This window comes from Paramormyrops kingsleyae, unplaced genomic scaffold, assembly GCF_048594095.1.
Source record: "Paramormyrops kingsleyae isolate MSU_618 unplaced genomic scaffold, PKINGS_0.4 ups27, whole genome shotgun sequence".
NCBI classification, from domain to species: Eukaryota; Metazoa; Chordata; class Actinopteri; order Osteoglossiformes; family Mormyridae; genus Paramormyrops; species Paramormyrops kingsleyae.
In genome coordinates this window covers 2,005,827-2,026,230 of record NW_027325965.1, presented here as the reverse complement: position 1 = coordinate 2,026,230, position 20,404 = coordinate 2,005,827, and positions in this window count along the sequence as shown.

Below are 20,404 nucleotides of genomic sequence, written 5' to 3'. Positions count from 1 at the left end.
TGGGGCATTACGGACTACGGTGATGACCACACCGTGGTCATGTCCGTGCATGTCTCCGTGCTTGTGAGCAGTTCTCTGCGAACATGGGGCGTGAGGCAGGAGGAGAGGCCTCCTCAGAGGCCCGCTGGCACCAGTCAGAGGAAGCGCAAGGCCGAGCCCGACGACACCAGCGGCTCAAGTTCTCCTCCACCGCACAAGAGGCCCATGCGCTTCTGACTGGATTCCATGTTTTTACGCTGTAAGTTACATTTTTATTTCAACATAATTAGAAGATCCCGCAGGAAAATATTAGTCAGTTACTTAATAAATGACCAAAAAGTAGTTGAATAGGACAGCTGGCCAACGTGTCTGTGTGCTTCCACTGACTGGCACCCTGACATATAATGATTTTTAACAACGAGGGGGAAAAATTCATACAGTAAATTAGTTAACATTAATTAGTAATCAAGTATAGTTCTCATTTATCATAATGTAAAATTCAATAACCTTTTCTGACTATTAATCTGCACAATTTAATAATTTAATTAATATTACCTAATTTGTTTATCATTTTCTGCAATCACTGTGCGTTTAAGCAAGTTTTAAAACTAGCTGTGAAATTGTTGATGCTGTTGTTGATCTGAATGTTGCTGACAGAGCCTTAGGATACGTCTCTATACACATGAGTGAGGGGATGGATGCACTATTCTATGGAGGCCTCTGAAGAGAAAAAAATTATCCCAATTTTATATTGAGAGGGATGGTTAATTCCTTTTTAATGCAGACAACGTTAAAAGTCCCTGTTCTGCCGTTGATCTTTTGCATGCATGCTATCATGTATTAGTTTACTCTGTATTTTGATCACGTCAAACTAAAGAATTTTTGGTCGTATTTTTGTTCCTAATTTTGGAGTAATTGTAAAATAAAAATGTTGTTCTTTTCCGCCGCCATGCTTCGTCTTACTTGTGAAGGTTATACTTGCATTGAACTTGCTTTGTAGACAGTAAGATCCTGCCGGCATTAATTCTCCACTGTGTGGTAATTTTGAGAAATTGCGCACGTTTCTTATCCCGTCAGAATCGGTAAAACTAACGCCATGCGAATGTGTCTTAGCGCAGAGTTTAAAATATTTACGGTTTCCGGTCAATGAAGGCAGTTTGAAATAAAACAAAAACGGTTAAACTTTCTGGATGCGCAAACTCTCGCTCTTGGCAAAATGGTGCAGATAGTTGAGATAAAGGACTGTTACTCGATGAGATTTCGAATCCATCACTCCTTAAACGTGGAGAACATGGATCCAGAAGGTATTAATGATTATAGTGATTAAATGATAATAAAGTTGTAGCTCCCGGTATGTGACAGACGAAATGAACGGCCAAGTCTGCATTGGCCTAATGCTTGTTAGTTTTGAGGTAAAGCTGATAAGTAACACCTTTGGTTTTCGAGGTAAAATAACCGACCTGTTGAATAATTCAACTTTTATCTACAGAAACAAATGTATTTTGAACTGCAAACGGATACATTGGAAGCAGAGTTTTAAAATGAGAAAATGTAACGATGTGATAGGAAATGCCGTTCGTTATACTCCCCTTCTGTCTCCCATTCTTGCTCATCTTGTTTAAATAATAAGAAAATGAAAAGCAAGATCACTGTTAGTGACAAAAGTGCAGGACTAAATGTGTTTCATTTAATATTTATTCATTTGGATATGTGTGAGAGTAAGCGTATGCATGGATGTTGTCTTCTGGTTTAGCTTTCTTAGCTTTATCGGTAATTCACATTATTTCATTTATCTGACAATCTGAAGCCCATGGACTCATTTTAAACTGATTTTGTAGTAGAGTATTTATCCAGTTATTGTCATGTTCTTATATATCTCTCTGTGTTCCATTTTGTCCCAGTTCATGAGTTTGTGGAGGACAAGTTCATCTCCATTCTGGTCGTGAACTTCGAGAGGAGCCCACTGACCATGGAGAACTTGCAGTCTCTGGCCCTCAGTGTCCCTTCATTTTATTGGCGGCTCACTGGGGAGGAGTTGGATCCCAGCCTATTGCACGTAGCAACTGCATGGCTGCAAGTGGTACATCATGGTACAGAGACTGGTGTCCAGCATGGGGATGGAGAATCACCAGCTGAGGAGGATGACCATTACGGACAGGAGCTGCCATCACCCAGCTCTAGAAGGGAGGCTTCCCCTGCAGCTCCAGCATCCACGACTGAGGATGCTAATGGGCTTCCTGAGGCTCTCCCCTTGGCCTGGGGTGAAGATGAGCCCTCATCTCCATCATTATCTGTGGCTTCTGACACTCAACCTGGAAGTCAGATTGAGCCAGAACATGCTGAGCCCTCCAGCTCCACCTTCTGGATCCTTGTGGGCCCTAACAGCACATGGCAGCAGCTTGAGATCGAAGGCCGCAACTACCTGCGGAAGCTGGATGAGCTCAGCATCCCCGAGGGACTCTGGAGCATTACGGACTACGGTGATGATCACACCGTGGTCATGTCCGTGCATGTCTCCGTGCATGTGAGCAGTTCTCTGCGAACATGGGGCGTGAGGCAGGAGGAGAGGCCTCCTCAGAGGCCCGCTGGCACCAGTCAGAGGAAGCGCAAGGCCGAGCCCGACGACACCAGCGGCTCAAGTTCTCCTCCACCGCACAAGAGGGCCATGCGCTTCTGACTGGATTCCATGTTTTTACGCTGTAACTTACATTTTTATTTCAACATAATTAGAAGATCCCGCAGGAAAATATTAGTCAGTTTAGGGCTGGACAATAATTCGATATCAATATATATCGCGATAGAATTTTTTTCAATAACGGTGATACGATTTTTAAACACATTTCCTATATTTCGATATACATTTGAATATATATATTCATATATATTCGTGTATATATATATTCATATATATTCGTATATATATATATATATATACACACACACACAGTCGAACCCACTTATCTTGTCCTCGGTTAACTCGCCAACCCTATTAAGTTGGCGTTTTTGAAGTGGAACCGCCAAATTCGGCACTTAACATTGGTTATCTCGATCCCCGTGACGATTCGCCGGCTTTTAAAAATGTATCACAAGTGCTAAACAGCGCGTATTCAAATCGCATTCGCAGGGTAATTTGCTAAACAACGCAGCTGTGAAACGCGATCCAGGTAAAACTTTTTTAGACAGCATAAATAATATTGAAGCATTTGTTTTCAAGCAGACTGTTAAAGGCAAAAGCAACAAAGCATTTTAGAAACCATAGTAACCGCGTGTATGATACTTATCAGAGCTGTGTCAGAGCGAAATGACTCGTGAATTTAATTTTGACACTGGTTAGCTTTTTGTAAAAACGAACTACAGTACACCCCGCAGGTTTTTTGTGAGCGATCTTTGTGTTTTCAATTTTGGAGAATATAATTAAAGGTTTGTATCGAGAAACGACGGTGGTTTTTATTGTATACTAGTAAATTTCTGCTGTTAGTTGGTGCATATGCCTTTTGTTAGCCAATATGTATGTCGGGGCCGGCTCTACGCTGGGGCAACGCCCCCTTAAGCAAACGTCCTGCCCCCTTAAATCAAACTTTTAGAAGTTGAGGAAGAAAATAATAATTACCCACAAACTGAATATGGACAAGATTTACTACAGTAGCTGAAAAATCCACTGAAAAAGGCACAAACGAGATGATAAGTTTCACTTCTTGTTCGCTCTTTCTGTTTGTGCGCGGGCTCACACTGCACTCGGCAGAGATCCCCCACTCACCCTCCCCCCAGCTAAACATCCAATCACTGTTAGTATGCAAATGAGTCCGTTTCTCAGTAGGCAGGGCAGAGCGAAATGAGCTGCGCGATTGCGGGAGGGGAAGCAGCAATCTCTCTCGTCAAAATCATAACGACTCGTGAGATCATGGTTCGAATTATTTTTGTCTATTTGGGGGGGTCTTGATCGGGGGGTACTGTACCCTCCAGTACCCCCCCGATCAAGACCCCCCCAAATAGACAAAAATAGCAGTTTGGGGGGGGGGGGTCTTAACATTTTTCTTTTGTTTTTTTTTTTTAAAAGAAAGATAATCTCACCTTGTAGGAAAATTTTATGTAAAACTATTTCAGACACCCCTAGTGTGGACCGTACCATTTTAACCACCTCGGCGCTAGAAGCAGCTTAGCCAGTCGGTTACGTCATTCATTCTCATTGAGCGACTTGTTCGTTGTGATTTCAAGATTTCAAGATTCTTTATTCGTCACATACATAGTTATAACAAGTACAACATGTAGTGAAATGAACCCTGACCGATCCTATTTTTCAGTTTTATATTTCAAGACTCGGTGAATTGATTTTTTCTTTTTCATAACTTAGCCTACCCTTTTTAGTTTTGGTAATATTGGCAATAGTGAAAAGTGTTTTGTTGGGTTCAAATATGTTTGATATAGGCCATCCAATTAAGGTAAATGTCATGTTTTTACTTGTTTTAATCTGATGAGGAATATTTTATTTTATTTTTTGTTGTTTTACTTTTCAGTTTTCCCCCTGAGGGATTGCCACCTTATGTGGTCAGGGGGTTTGCGTGCCTCAGTGACCCTAAGAGCTACACCAGCAGAAGCTTAGCCTTCAGGTGGGACACCCAAGTTGGACAGGTCTTAGGGTAGAGGCCTGACAAAGTGCAATCCAATTACATGACAAAAACTGTTATCCAGAGCACCACCCCACCCCTTTACCGCCTTTGTCGCCACCATGTGCCCCCTTCACATTTATGTCTGCCCCCTCATATATGCATGTCTAGAACCGGCCCCGATGCATGTACATATTTATATTATGCCGATCACGTCAAACAAATCGCGGCAATGCCAAAAACACCAAAAACCTGTGCATGTACATTCTCAGTTATTAATGCATATAAATAAATTTCAAGCACATGTTAATATATTGCTGCCATATTGGTTTTCGGTTATCTCGATCATCGGTTATCTCGACGCTTTTTGGCAACCTCCTAGGCCGGCGACATAACTGGGTTCGACTGTATATGAATTATCAGCCTGTTCTAGTTTAAATGGAAATATATTATTGTTAATAAGCTGAGTCTAAGAGTTTTATTTATTTGATAGTTTATTTCACATTTCTTGTTTGTACAGGCTAAATACAAATAAAAAGTGAACCTTATTTTTTTTTGTACTGTTTTTATTAAAAAAAAAAATTATATAATTTTAATAGGAGGAGCCTGGAGGTATTATAGACTTTGCAAATTCAGTTTGCAGACATCCATTGTGTGTGTCCTCGGCAGTTTTTTCCTGAGGCTTTTTAATATTGTCCATATCGATATCGGAATTATACCGTATCGACCAAAATTAAGAAATATATCGTGATATAATTTTTTGCCATATCGTCCAGTCCTAAGTCAGTTACTTAATAAATGACCAAAAAGTAGTTGAATAGGACAGCTGGCCAACGTGTCTGTGTGCTTCCACTGACTGGCACCCTGACATATAATGATTTTTAACAACGAGGGGGAAAAATTCATACAGTAAATTAGTTAACAATAATTAGTAATCACGTATAGTTCTCATTTATCTTAATGTAAAATTCAATAACCTTTTCTCACTATTAATCTGCACAATTTAATAATTTAATTAATATTACCTAATTTGTTTATCATTTTCTGCAATCACTGTGCGTTTAAGCAAGTTTTAAAACTGGCTGTGAAATTGTTGATGCTGTTGTTGATCTGAATGTTGCTGACAGAGCCTTAGGATACGTCTCTATACACATGAGTGAGGGGATGGATGCACTATTCTATGGAGGCCTCTGAAGAGAAATAAATTATCCCAATTTTATATTGAGAGGGATGGTTAATTCCTTTTTAATGCAGACAACGTTAAAAGTCCCTGTTCTGCCGTTGATCTTTTGCATGCATGCTATCATGTATTAGTTTACTCTGTATTTTGATCACATGTCAAACTAAAGAATTTTTGGTCGTATTTTTGTTCCTAATTTTGAAGTAATTGTAAAATAAAAATGTTGTTCTTTTCCGCCGCCATGCTACGTCTTACTTGTGAAGGTTATACTTGCATTGAACTTGCTTTGTAGACAGTAAGATCTTGCCGGCATTAATTCTCCACTGTGTGGTAATTTTGAGAAATTGCGCACGTTTCTTATCCCGTCAGAATCGGTAAAACTAACGCCATGCGAATGTGTCTTAGCGCAGAGTTTAAAATATTTACGGTTTCCGGTCAATGAAGGCAGTTTGAAATAAAACAAAAACGGTTAAACTTTCTGGATGCGCAAACTCTCGCTCTTGGCAAAATGGTGCAGATAGTTGAGATAAAGGACTGTTACTCGATGAGATTTCGAATCCATCACTATACTGTATATGTCAGGGTGCCAGTCAGTGGAAGCACACAGACACGTTGGCCAGCTGTCCTATTCAACTACTTTTTGGTCATTTATTAAGTAACTGACTAATATTTTCCTGCGGGATCTTCTAATTATGTTGAAATAAAAATGTAACTTACAGCGTAAAAACATGGAATCCAGTCCGAAGCGCATGGGCCTCTTGTGCGGTGGAGGAGAACTTGAGCCGCTGGTGTCGTCGGGCTCGGCCTTGCGCTTCCTCTGACTGGTGCCAGCGGGCCTCTGAGGAGGCCTCTCCTCCTGCCTCGTGCCCCATGTTCGCAGAGAACTGCTCACATGCACGGAGACATGCACGGACATGACCACGGTGTGATCATCACCGTAGTCCGTAATGCTCCAGAGTCCCTCGGGGATGCTGAGCTCATCCAGCTTCTGCAGGTAGTTGCGGCCTTCGATCTCAAGCTGCTGCCACGTGCTGTTAGGGCCCACAGGGATCCAGAAGGTGGAGCTGGAGGGCTCAGCATGTTCTGGGTTCACTGGGTTCGTTTCGAGGGACGAAAAATCCTTTTTTTCGCCGATTACAGCGGCCAGACGGCTCGAGCTCGCAAGGCTATGTCCCCCGTTCTGAAGAAGGCTCGGGAAGCTGGTGTTCCTGCTTTTCTGTTGTACCCGACTAAAGTTCGCCTTTCTTTTGCGGGTAACCAGTGGTTTTTTACCGACCCAGAAGAAGCTCTTCAGGCAATCGGCGCTTTCACCTCCACCGGGTCCTGGCCAATTTAATATGCTTATTCGGTCTGCTTTGTTGTTTGCCTGTTATTATATTGCGGTCACACTGTGCGTGTGGAGTATATAAATCGGGTGCTTTTCTGTTAACGATTTTGTGTCTGTTCTATAGTTGATTTTGCTTTGTAGTTTACGCCGGGGGTGGCCGGCGGGCTTGAGTATTCACGCATGCCTTATCCCCTGCGTGTCACGCGCTGGCTTTTGGCCCCGCGCTGTTCTGGGGGGATGGGGGTGTTTTGTGGTTGTTTTGCCTTGGGGTTCGCGCCCTTCGGCTCATTAGATGATGGTGTTCTGTCTTATGGGGTGTTAGGGGTTTGTATTACTGGAGCTTATTTGTTTATGGGTTGTCTGTTTTCACTAATTCCTTCTCTAACGATGTGCTACTCTATTGACGTCTCCCTCTTTGTCTCTCTCTCTCCAGTATTGTGCTGTGGATCTATGTCTTTTATAGCTGCTGATGGCTAACTTAGTTATGGCTACCTGGAACGTGAGGACGCTTTCGACCCCTCAGAAGCGCTCTAGTGTCACAGACATTTTGTTTAGAAATAGGGTGGACATTGCTTTTTTGCAGGAGACACATTTGGAGTGCATTGGTGCATTTGGACCAAGCGCATGAGGCTCGTATCGCCAGGGTGCGGGCCGAACGCAGTGGTTTACTTTTGCGTAAGGCTGAATTTCTTGTACATCGCACTAGGACACGGTATTACGCTAGTGGAGCTAAGCCTGGTAAGTTGTTGGCGCTTAGGCTCCGCCAGTGTAACACTTTTCAAGTGTAAAATTCAAGGATGGAGCTGTAACCACCAACCCTTCTGAAATTAATGACCGTTTTCTTGATTTCTATAAGGATCTCTACTTATCCGACAGCCCTCCATCTCAGACAGCCCTGGACTCGCCTTTTTCCCTGGCTTCTCTCCCTATACTTGCTCAGCAGGATGCCTTACTACTGGAAGCCCCCATTACATTTTGTGAGCTCACTGAGGCCCTTAAGTCATTTTCTAAGAATAAAGCTCCTGGGATGGATGGTATTCAAGCTGAGGTGCTGCTCACCTTCTGGGCACAGTTAGCCTCCCCTCTGTTTCGTATGCTGTCCTCCGCCATACGCTCCTCTCAGCTCCACCCCGCTTTAAATTCTGTGATAATCTCTTTGCTTTTAAAACAGGGCAAAGACTCTGCTGATTGTTCCAGCTACCGTCCCCTATCTTTAATGAACTCTGATGTTAAGCTATTGGCTAAGGTGTTGGCTCGCCGCCTTCAGTTAATGATAGCTAAGATTGTACATCCCGATCAGACTGGTTTTATTTCAGCTCGCTACGCAGCCGACAATATGCGTCGTCTTCTGCATATTGTTAAAAATGATTATTCTTCCTCTCCTCCCACTGCTCTTTTCTCATTGGATGCCGAGAAGGCCTTTGACAGGCTTAATTGGAGTTTCCTCTGGGAAATTTTTTTTTTGCCCCGCTTAAATTTCTTAAGTGCTATGCTTCCTTTGCCGCCCCCTTCCCACTTTTTGAAAGATGTCCGGTCGACAGTAACGTCCTTTCTCTGGAATGCCCGCAAGCCTCGCATAAGGTACTCCTTTCTTACTCTTTCTAGAGATGATGGGGGTCTCGCTCTACCGGAATATGAATGGTACCACTGGTCCTTTGTTCTCCGTTCGGTCTGGCACTGGCTTCAGCCTCCCCCATCACCGCCTTCCTGGTTTCCAATAGAGGAGAATCTGGCGCGTCCGCATCAGCTGCAACATCTCCCTTTTCTCTCCCTGAAAGCTAAGGCAGCTAAACCTGTGCTAGGCTCAATTGTGTCTTATGCTGTGCAGATTTTCCATCGGGTCGAGAAGCGCACTGGCTCTGTCCCTGTCTGGCACTCAAATACACCAGTATTTCTTAATAGAGCGCTTAACATTGGTGGTCAGCCCATCACAAACTCCCGGTGGATCTCGTCCGGAATCCGTGTTTTGGGTGATCTATTTGATGACTCTGGCCTCCTCACGTTCCAGGCTCTCAGCTCTAAATTTCCTATCCCTCCTTCTTCCTTCTTTTTCTTTCTACAACTGCGATCTGTCTTCAGAACATGTGGGATTTCCTTCTCTGCTCCTTTGCCTATTCACCCCTTTTGCAAATTTGTGGCTTCCCTGTCCAAATCTAATAGACCAGTCTCCACGCTGGACATGTTTTTGCGTAATGCTGGTCAGGTTATTCCACCTGTTGCCCGTAAATGGGGTGATATCTCTTCTCCTTCTCCATTGTGCTGGCGCACCATTTTTAAAAATATTAAGCGGGCTTCTAGAAATCCCAATCACCAGCACGTTCAGTTTAGTTTTGTGCACAGGATGTACTGTACTCCACGATTGCGCTTCGCTATGGCTCTCGATCCTGATACCCTTTGTAAATTGTGCCCACTTAGAGCCCTTGGTATGTTCTGGGAATGTCCACCTGTGGCCGCTCTTTGGTATGCGGTCTCCTCCTTTCTTTCTGATCTGCTGGATGTGACTGTCCCTTGTTCTCCTCAATCTCTGTTACTCTTAGATTTCTCTCTCCTTTCTTTTTCCCCTTCTCAGCAACAGACGATTTCTTTATCCTCTGTCGCTGCAAAGCTTCTGTTGGTCTCAAGGTGGAAAGACCCGAGTCGTTGCACTTTCATAGTCTGGAGGGCTTCCCTTTACAATCTGATCATGTTGGAGCTGTCTGCTGCTTGAATAAATGGTGCCTCAGACGTTACTATCAACAATTGGGAGCGTAATGCTTCACTTGTACTACAGTACATTGAGGAGAGCACATCACCTATTGTGTCTGGTTAATTTCTTATGTTCTTATGTTCTGGTACGGTTATGTAGATATGCTATATGGCAATATATTTGGTGTGTGTGTTGTGTATCTATGTGGATGTCTGGGGGTGTGCATGCATTTGCATTTATAGGTGTATGTGTTTTATTTATTATTGCTGTATGTATATTACTGTGTATGTATATAGATGTATATTCTTTTGTTTCCTTTAATGTCTTGGGGGGGGGGGGGGTTTGGTTCTGGTGTTTTTTTTGTTTTGTATGTTGAACAGTTTTTGATGTGTCACTTTTTTGTGCATTGTAGTAAAACCCAATAAAAAATTGGTTGCAAAAAAAAAAACCAGAATGATCATTTAAAAAAAACAAAACCTTTATGAGGTTGTGCAACGAGGGGTACGACTTTCATCACGTTTGCACTTCTCTACATCATTTTTGGCCAATTTTTTGAGTCTTAATGGCGGTGTCATCTGAGAACTTCTTTTTATAAAATGCATATTATGTTTAAAAAAATTCCAGCTTTACGGTTTCAGGACAGAACAGCCACTCTGTTATGATGAACATTACGGTATTTTGAGTGTTATTAGTTGTGGCGCCCCTTACTGTACACTGACTACGCCACCCCTTGCGATTCACTACCTACTGAGTGTGCCAGAGCAAGGGAACAATGCTCTAATAAGAAGTACAGATGCAGGTTTTACAGAAATATAAAAGTACAACCTTTAACAACAAATATTCTTGATTGGTCACCAATTAAATAGGTCACTACCTTGATGTTGGGGAAGGGACAGTAAACAGACAAAAAGGGGAAGATGAAAAAAGAAAACAAATCACCAAGACATTGGGACAGAGGCCTATTGAACCAAGGGCGGGTAGACACACTGGTGGGAAGCTAGGGTTTCTATACCACACGTGACTGTGCAAACCCACTTATCCTAATATACACTTCAATCCAATACCCTGCAACCCTCACAGTACTCAGGTACCTTAAGTGACCATTGAAAGTCTTGCAGTTCAGGACTCGGTAGGACCACAGCAGGGGCTGACCCTGACACACACTGAATAAAACAACACTTAACTCCCAATTGGGTAGTATACAAAACAGTTTAAAACAGCCGGGGCAAACAATACATGCAACAGGTTACCCCAGACTGCAGTGTAATGTTCTGAAACAAACAATACAACATGGACACGGTAAAAATGCAAACAGGCCAATCATAATATCCTGACATGACAAAGACATGTACAGGATTAACAACACATACCTGTCCCAGTATTAGCAGGATACGCCAGAAGTTAAGCTTGGAGATACATCAGTCCCAGCATAGTCATAGCTACCAGCGTCCACGCTGATTACACGCCAACTCGGAAGTCTTAAGTAGTTCTAACAGCGCCTGCTGTTAAAACCGGAAACGGGTGGAGTCATATTTTCACCTTCATGACTCCCGCCGACTGTGGCAAGGAATATATACAATCACGGACTATAAGAATAAACACGCCGTTGCGTTGAGCACTGACGCTGTGTTCGCCGACGAGCTGAACGCGTTCTTTGCACGGTTTGAGATAAACAGCTCTCACCACGGAGACAACAACAGTCTGATCTCGGTGAGCGAGGACAGCAGCGCGGCTCTGGTTAGCCTGGCAGAGCGCGATGTGCGCCGGGCTCTGAAGCAGGTGAGCATCAGAAAAGCAGCGGGACCAGACGGGATTTCAGTCCTGCGATGCTGCGCTGATCAGCTGACTGGTGTTTTCACTAAGATCTTCAATGAGTCCCTAGCTCTGTCTATTGTGCCAACGTGTTTTAAACGGTCCACCACAGTTCCCGTCCCGAAGCACAACAAGCCCTCCAGCCTGAATGACTACCGCCCGGTAGCCCTAACATCTCTGGCCATGAAGGTGTTTGAAAGGCTGGTAAAGAACTTAATCTGTTCATCCATCCCAAATTCCATAGACCCATTACAGTTCGCCTACCGCCCAAACAGATCCACTGAGGCGTTACCTGCAAGATCGCTATTTTTCTTTATGCTGCAATTGTTTTCATTATTACTTTGTTTAACTTGACACATCACATCTTTAAATTCTCATACTTGCATTAGAATATAGACCAGTTAATACTGATGGTATCTCATCCTGTGTCATATGTTTTAAAATGACTACACACTGAATATTGAACTGAAGCTTGACATTAAAAAATTAAATCGCAAATCAAATCGTAATCGCAATTTCTGTCAGAAAAATGGCGATTCGATATTTTCCCCAAATCGTGCAGCCCTAGTTGGCACCACGTCCTGGGTTATTCCCTGCTTTGTGCCCATAGCTTTCAGGATAGTCTCCAGACCCCCTGTGACCCTGCACAGGAAGTTGACCATCCCCGGCCAGCCCCCAGAGTTCTGTGGAAGTTAAAAACACTTTAGTCAAACAACAGACTAACCAAATCTCAGGCTGGAGTAAGCTTCAAAAAAGGAGCTGGTCATTACCTGAACAGAAGGGGAACATAAGAAGGAGACTAGAGCTCAGCTGACAACATATATCTCTCCCGTTCCTTGCTGATGATGGGAGGTCACTGAGACGAGGTGAGACAAGTAAATAGAAAGTCAGCTGGCTCCTGCTGACACCCAACAGTGTGACACAAAACGGGTGGCATTGCCGAAGACCTCACAGCTAAATATGGAAAGAGGAGAAATATTTTTAAAATGTAAATAAAATGTGGAGCACCTATAATAAAAGCACAGCTATTAGGTGCTAATGATCCAGTTCACACTCAAGATGCCTAAGTTTGATCAGGTCAATCCTGCGATGTAACATGGACAGGCAGGCGTAATGTACTCACTGTCTGCAGTATGAACAACATGGTCCCACACAGACAGGTGACCCCATAGAAGCGCCTCTCCAGGTTAACAAATACCTTCACTCAGATACTTATGCTCAAATGCTGTTCGCTGTCAGACTCTGCAACAAAGTCCTTGCAGCTGACCCCACACACATAGACTAACAAACACACACATCCAATACACCATGGTAGTTTCTATGTGCAATATTAGTTCTTGTCAATCCCTGTCACTCCATTGCGTGCCTGTCCATATAGATATATCCAGTGTTGTACATATATTTATATATCCACTCTGTACATATATTTATATATCCACTCTGTACATATATTTATATATCCACTCTGTACATAATATACATACACTCTATTTATACATACATATATTTATCTGTTTACATATACACACATATATATATAAATATTTTTCAATATGCTCATCCAAATTTATGTTTCCAGATTGTTTGTATAGTGCACTTTTTATACTGTACTGTTGGTACAGTTTTTATTCTATTATTTTTAATTTTGCTACTCTTGTCTTGCACTGTCCACTTTTCTGCCGTGACGATGCAATTTTCCACTTGTGGGACTAATAAAGACAAATTTGCTGCGATCTCTGACATTTGGACATGCTTCACTAAGAACTGTGCTGAGAGTTTCACTCCAGGAGAACACATGACCATAGATGAACGGCTGTTCCCTACCAAGGTTCCTTGTCCATTCAAGCAGTATATCGTATCCAAGCCGGACAAATTTGGGATCAAGTTCTGGATGGCCGCAGATTTGGAGACCGAATATGTCTGCAATGCATCCCCTTACTTCGGAAAGGACCCCAGTCGTCAGAAGTGGGAGAGGCTGGCAGAGAACGTGGTCATGAATCTGATGGAGCCATTTTTGGATGATGAGAGAAATGTCACAACGGACAATTTCTTCACCTCACTGGCACTGTCACACAGACTGCTTCAGCGCAAAACAACGCTACTGGGCACGGTGAATAAAGTTCGGCATGAACTTCCTCCACTTGCAAAGGACACTGCACAGCGGGAGGAATTCTCCACGTCAGTGCTTTGCAAAGCCTAGCTAAGCTCAAAATAAATAAATCACAGGGCCCTGATGGCATCTTACCTATAGTAAGATACCCAGAACCAGAGCTACTGGCACAAAGAAGGATTGCTGGGATTGCTGCGAGAGAGTGGTGTTGAGCTGCAGCGATTGTTTGGGATTGTTTGGGATTGTTTTTTGGAGTGTTTTGAGTGTTTGTGTGCTTTACCTGTTTACGTGGGTGGCTGTTTATTTCTATTTATTGTTCTTATTTCGGTCGGCGTGAGTGCTTGTCTGTCCTGTCTGTTAATTAACAGCGCGATTATTACCGACAGAGAGCTGCGGGTGTCGCGTGAGCGGCGTTTTTCTGTCCGCGTTTAAACTCCGTAACAAACACCCGCAGGGCGATTATAACTAATAGTATCTAACGTCGGTATCACTACCCGGCGCCGGAAAAGGACAGTTGCTCCTGAGCTTTGCTCGGTCGCCAGTCGGGGCCGGGAGGACATTTTCCACTTTTTTCCCGCTCCGGCAGTAGCCTGCTGTGAGGGGGTTTTTGTGGTTTTTCGACCTCCCAAGAGCAACTTCGATTTCGCCTTGTTTTTAGTTCATACTTGGTTCAGGCAGAGGTTCTTCTGGTAAGTAGTAGTAAATTTATCAGGTTTAAAATTTTAAATAAAATAATAATTAAGTTCCATTTTAACACAAGTAATAATTTATTTTAGTGTACTCCGCACGTTACTGCATTTATTGTTACGCAAATTAATCTTTATAGTTAAATACACTATATAAATTTACTGGGCTGGGAGTACGGGGCCATAGTGAGTTAGTTAATTATGGGGCCGGCTCAGTGTTGCGTTTGCAAGATGTTTGCCCTTCTGGACGTTAGTGTCCAGTCGGACTTCATCTGCGAGCGATGTAAGCTAGTGGACTCACTCATGGTCAAGGTTTGCGACCAGCTGGGGTGGATCCAGTTGTCGTGGTGCATGTTGGCACCAACGACATAGGCAAGGGTAGAAGGGCTGTTCTGCAGGATAAATTTATAGAAGTTGCCAATAAGCTTAGAAGCAGAACGTCCATGGTGGTATTTTCTGAAATACTCCCCGTGCCACGCGCAAGTCAGGCTAAGTTAGCTGAGATAAGGAGATTAAATGCGTGGCTAAAAGGATGGTGTAGGAAAGAGGGGTTTAGGTTTATGGGGCACTGGAGGACCTTCTGGAACAGGTGGGACCTGTTCAAGCCGGATGGGTTGCATCTGAACCGGAGGGGAACCAGTGTACTGGGAAGGCGTATTTGTAGAGTAGTTGAGGAATGTTTAAACTAGGGACTGGGGGGGCAGGGAGGTTAGTTAAGTATGTAACTGGGGGGAAATGGAAAGCCCCAAAAAATTATATTATAAGTAGGCACTGTAATAGTCCTACCCTTTGTTGTCTGTATTTAAACGCCAGGAGTATTAGGAATAAAATTCATGATTTAGAGGCTCTTATCTCATCAGACTCTTATGATATTATAGCAATAACTGAAACGTGGTTGAGTGATAAGGATGGACAAGAATATAATATGGATGGTTACACATTGTTCCGTAAAGACCGTATAGGTAAGAAGGGAGGTGGTGTTGCAGTATATGTAAAGGAAAACTTGCAGGCAAGGGAGCTTACTGATATAAGTAAAAGTACGGAAGCTATATGGGTAAAATTAGATGCTACAAACTCAAATAGCCTAATTGTCGGTGTTTGTTACAGAGCACCCAATGTAGCTGCTGAGGAAAGCAGATTGTTATACATTGATATTAGGATTATGAGCAATAAAAATGATGTGGTAGTTATGGGTGATTTTAATCTACCGGGGATGCAGTGGGACATTGTTGCTGGCTCTTCTGAAAATGAACTTGAGATGGTGGAATTAGTACAGGATTGTTTTTTTACTCAGTTTGTTAACACCCCTACCAGGGGAGATGCCATTCTTGATCTTGTTTTGTCTAATAACCAGGACAGGATTGGTAAATTAGACGTTTTAGAACCACTTGACAGTAGCGATCATAACATGGTTAAATTTGAGGTTAAGTTTAGTGCCCGAAGAGCAAAGTCCAAATCAAAAATATATAATGTTAGGAAGGCTAACTTCAATTGTATGAGATTAAAACTAGAAACTGTGAACTGGATGGAGTTAAATAACAAAACTGTTGAAGAGGCATGGGAATTTTTTAAAAGCACATTATTGCAAGTGCAAGAGGACTTCATACCTGTTTCCAGCAAGAATAAATCTAGGAAATTGCAACCTAGGTGGTTTAATAGGGAAATAAAGTATAAAGTAAGGAGGGAAAGGGCTTTGTTCCAGAGATGGAAAATAACTGATGATGACATAATAAAGCAAGAGTATCTAAATCTACAGGCTGAATTAAAAAATGACATTAGACGAGCTAAAAGGAATGTCGAAAGGAAGATCGCATTGGAGGCTAAGGATGACGTTAAAAGTTTCTTCCAGTATTTTAATTCTAAAAGAGCTCTAAAAGCTGAAATTACTAATCTGCAGGATAGTAAGGGTCTTATAATTGAAAACGACATTGACATAGTAAATGAGTTCAATGATAGTTTTGCACGGGTATTCACTGTTGAGGACACTAGTAACTTACCAGTTCTTATTACTAATCCAACATCGTCTATAACTAATATATATATAATTGAAGCTGATGTTTTGCAAAGCCTAGCTAAGCTCAAAATAAATAAATCACAGGGCCCTGATGGCATCTTACCTATAGTGTTAAAAGAGATGAGGGATATTATTTGCCGACCCTTAACATTACTGTTTCAAAAATCCTTATCTGAAGGTGTGGTACCTTCTGATTGGAAGCATGCCAACATAACGCCCATTTTCAAAAAAGGGGATAGAAGTAATTTGTCAAACTATAGGCCAATCAGTCTAACTTGTATAACTGGTAAAATTATGGAGGCTATAATCAAAGAGAAAATGGTAGATTACCTGGACTCAAATAACATTTTGAGGGATAGCCAGCATGGATTTAGGAGAGGTAGATCCTGTTTAACAAATCTGTTGGAGTTTTTTGAGGAAGCTACTCAGGAAGTTGATGATAAGAAGGCCTATGATGTCATCTACTTAGATTTCCAAAAGGCTTTTGATGTTGTCCCCCACAATAGGCTCTTATTTAAACTCAAAGCAACAGGTATTTTAGGAACTGTAGCGACCTGGATTGATAACTGGTTAACGGATAAGAACATAAGAACATAAGAAATTTACAAACGAGAGGAGGCCATTCGGCCCATCAAGCTCGTTTGGGGAGAACTTAACTAATAACTCAGAGTTGTTAAAATCTTATCTAGCTCTGATTTAAAGGAACCCAGGGTTTTAGCTTCCACTACACTAGCAGGAAGACTATTCCATACTCTAACTACATGCTGTGTAAAGAAGTGCTTCCTCAAATTTGTTTTAAAATGTTCTCCCGCTAATTTCCATTTATGGCCACGAGTTCTAGTATTTAGACTAATATTGAAATAGTCATTTGGCTGAACAGCATCCAGACCCGTTAGAATCTATAGAAGTATAGAAGTAATCCAGCAAACTATAGGCCAATCAGTTTAACTAGCATTACTGGAAAAATAATGGAAGCTATAATTCAAGTGAAAATGGTAGATTACCTAGATGCAAATAACATTATAAAGGATAGCCAACATGGATTTAGGAGAGGTAGATCCTGCTTAACGAATCTACTTGAGTTCTTTGAGGAAGCTACAAGTGAAATTGATCACAAAAAGGCCTATGATGTGATTTACTTAGATTTCCAGAAGGCCTTTGATGTTGTCCCCCACAAACGGCTCTTGCTAAAGCTTAAAGCTGCAGGGATTTTAGGAACTGTGGCAGTTTGGATCAAAAACTGGCTAACTGACAGGAAGCAGCGAGTAGTTATTAGAGGCACAATGTCACAGTGGGCCTCCGTTCATAGTGGGGTACCGCAGGGTTCAATTTTAGGACCACTATTGTTCCTAATTTACATTAATGATATTGACACAAATACATACAGTAAATTGGTTAAATTTGCAGACGACACCAAGGTGGGCGGTGTAGCAGATACTGATCTAGCAGCAGAGAGGCTTCAAAGGGATCTGGATTTAATTAGCGAATGGGCTGATACTTGGCAGATGAAATTTAACACAGATAAATGTAAGGTAATCCATGCAGGGAGCAGAAATATAAAGTACAGATATTTTATGGGTTCCACTGAAATAAAGGTAGCTGATTACGAGAAAGATCTAGGTATGTATGTTGATGCTTCCATGTCCCACTCTCGCCAGTGTGGGGAAGCAATAAAAAAGGCCAATAGAATGTTGGGTTATATCTCTAGGTGTGTGGAGTTTAAGTCAAGGGAGGTGATGTTACACTTATATAATTCCTTGGTAAGACCCCACCTAGAATACTGTGTGCAGGTTTGGTCACCATACCTCAAGAAGGACATTGCTGCTTTAGAAAAGGTGCAACGAAGAGCTACGAGAATGATTCCTGGTCTTAGAGGAATGTCTTATGAGGAGAGGTTAGCGGAACTGAATCTGTTTAGCCTTGAGCAAAGGAGACTAAGGGGGGATATGATTCAGGTCTATAAGATTCTAACGGGTCTGGATGCTGTTCAGCCAAATTACTATTTCAATATTAGTCTAAATACCAGAACTCGTGGCCATAAGTGGAAATTAGCGGGAGAACATTTTAAAACAAATTTGAGGAAGCACTTCTTTACACAGCGTGTAGTTAGAGTATGGAATAGTCTTCCTGCTAGTGTAGTGGAAGCTAAAACCATGGGTTCCTTTAAATCAGAGCTAGATAAGATTTTAACAACTCTGAGCTATTAGTTAAGTTCTCCCCAAATGAGCTTGATGGGCCGAATGGCCTCCTCTCGTTTGTAAATTTCTTATGTTCTTATGTTCATATGTGGGCAGTGTGGTGGCACAGCGGTTTCTGCTGCCGCCTCACAGTGAGAAGGTCCTGGGTTTGATCCCCGGGTTGAATGCCCGTTGAGGCTTTCTTTGTGGATCTTGCATGCTCTCCCCGTGTTCGTGTGGGTTAGGGCTAGTTAAGTCTTTGTTCCAAAAGGTCCAGTTGAATTCTGTACATTTTTTGGAAGCTGTGCAGTTGTTACCTAAGGTTATTAAGGTTATTTGTCCCAAGTTGGAGACTAATTTGCTTACTGTATTTTTTCCATTTCAATAGGTAATGTGCTGAAATAATGAAAAAGCAAAATAAACTATCTTGCCACCTGATCTTTTTGTCTTTTTATGTGGTACATATAGATAACTGGTCCTTCCAAAACCAGACAAGGCTTGTTTAGTTATAGCTTAAAAACCTTCAAATTACAGGTTAAATTAAATGTTTTACAGGATATTTAACAACTTATTTTTACAGATAATCATTCAACCTTGAAAAATGTTATTAAACTTACTTAATGTGATAGAAAACTTACAAAACCTGTTGAAGTATGGCATAAATTTGTATTCCTATCAGTTAAAGTTACTGTATTTTAACAGATTTTAACCATCTTAAAATATTTTTCACCGTTAACAGGTTTTGTCTGGCAGACTTTTGACTTATTTTACAGATGTTTTTTACAGTGTGATAACACAGAGAGTTACCTAGAATAAAAGTCTGGACCTCTCAGTTTGGTGAGTAAAGAAAATCTCTTTTATTCCAGCAATTCCAACAAACGCTCCCGTCACACTCTGGCGCTCGGTACCAAGTACCCCGAGCACACAGAGCCACCAGTTGATAAAGCATAACTCCCAATTCCCTATAAGGACTTCTAAGTCCTGATTGGTCACAAAACACCAACAAATGGAGCTCAAACGTAGAGCAGTTTTCAAAACAATTTCTTCTTGCCTAAAGCCTAAGACATAACAGACCCAATATGCCTCCCCTCCCGGGCCTACCAATGTCCAATTTTTCTTCTACACTCCCCCCTTTTGAACACGCGAGATCCGCGCTGTTCACAAATAATCAGAGTCCACGGTGTAGTAGTCCTCTGGACGAAAGCGCAACGGGCAGAAGTGGGCCGGTGGCGGTTGGATGGAACACGAGCAGTTGGTGTTGCTGGTGACATTGATGACGACCGGGGGCTGAGGTCCATAGAGCCAGGCAGGAATGGGAGGATCATCCACGTATGGAAAAGAGGGAGCCCGCAGGAACATAAGAGATTTTGCCTGGGAAGACAGAACTAGCAATATGATTAGTAGCAACACTACAAGCAAAAGCAATATACTAAAAACTAATGGTTTAATCACCCCGGATAAACCAGTGAGGAGAACCAATTGTCCCAGCTGTACTCAAACAGGCCATGCTCTTCATGTATCTCAGACAGCTGTTTGTGCACTGCGTCCTCTAGATCCTGCACAGCCTGAGAGGAATCAGGGATGTACGTGCAACTTTCTTTCCCCACTATAGCACCTTTCTCAGCTAATAGGAGATCCAATGCCTCAGGGTTTTGCAGAGCTACCTGCTTCACTGTGGATAATTCACCTTTAACGGCCTTCACAGTGTCAAGTGTCTGACTGGTCACTTTTTCAACTGCAGTCTGCAGGGCAGCCACCTCTGTCTGAAGGTCTGCTACACCAAGGGATGGAATAAACCCCAAACCATTGCTCAGTTCGACTAAGAGACC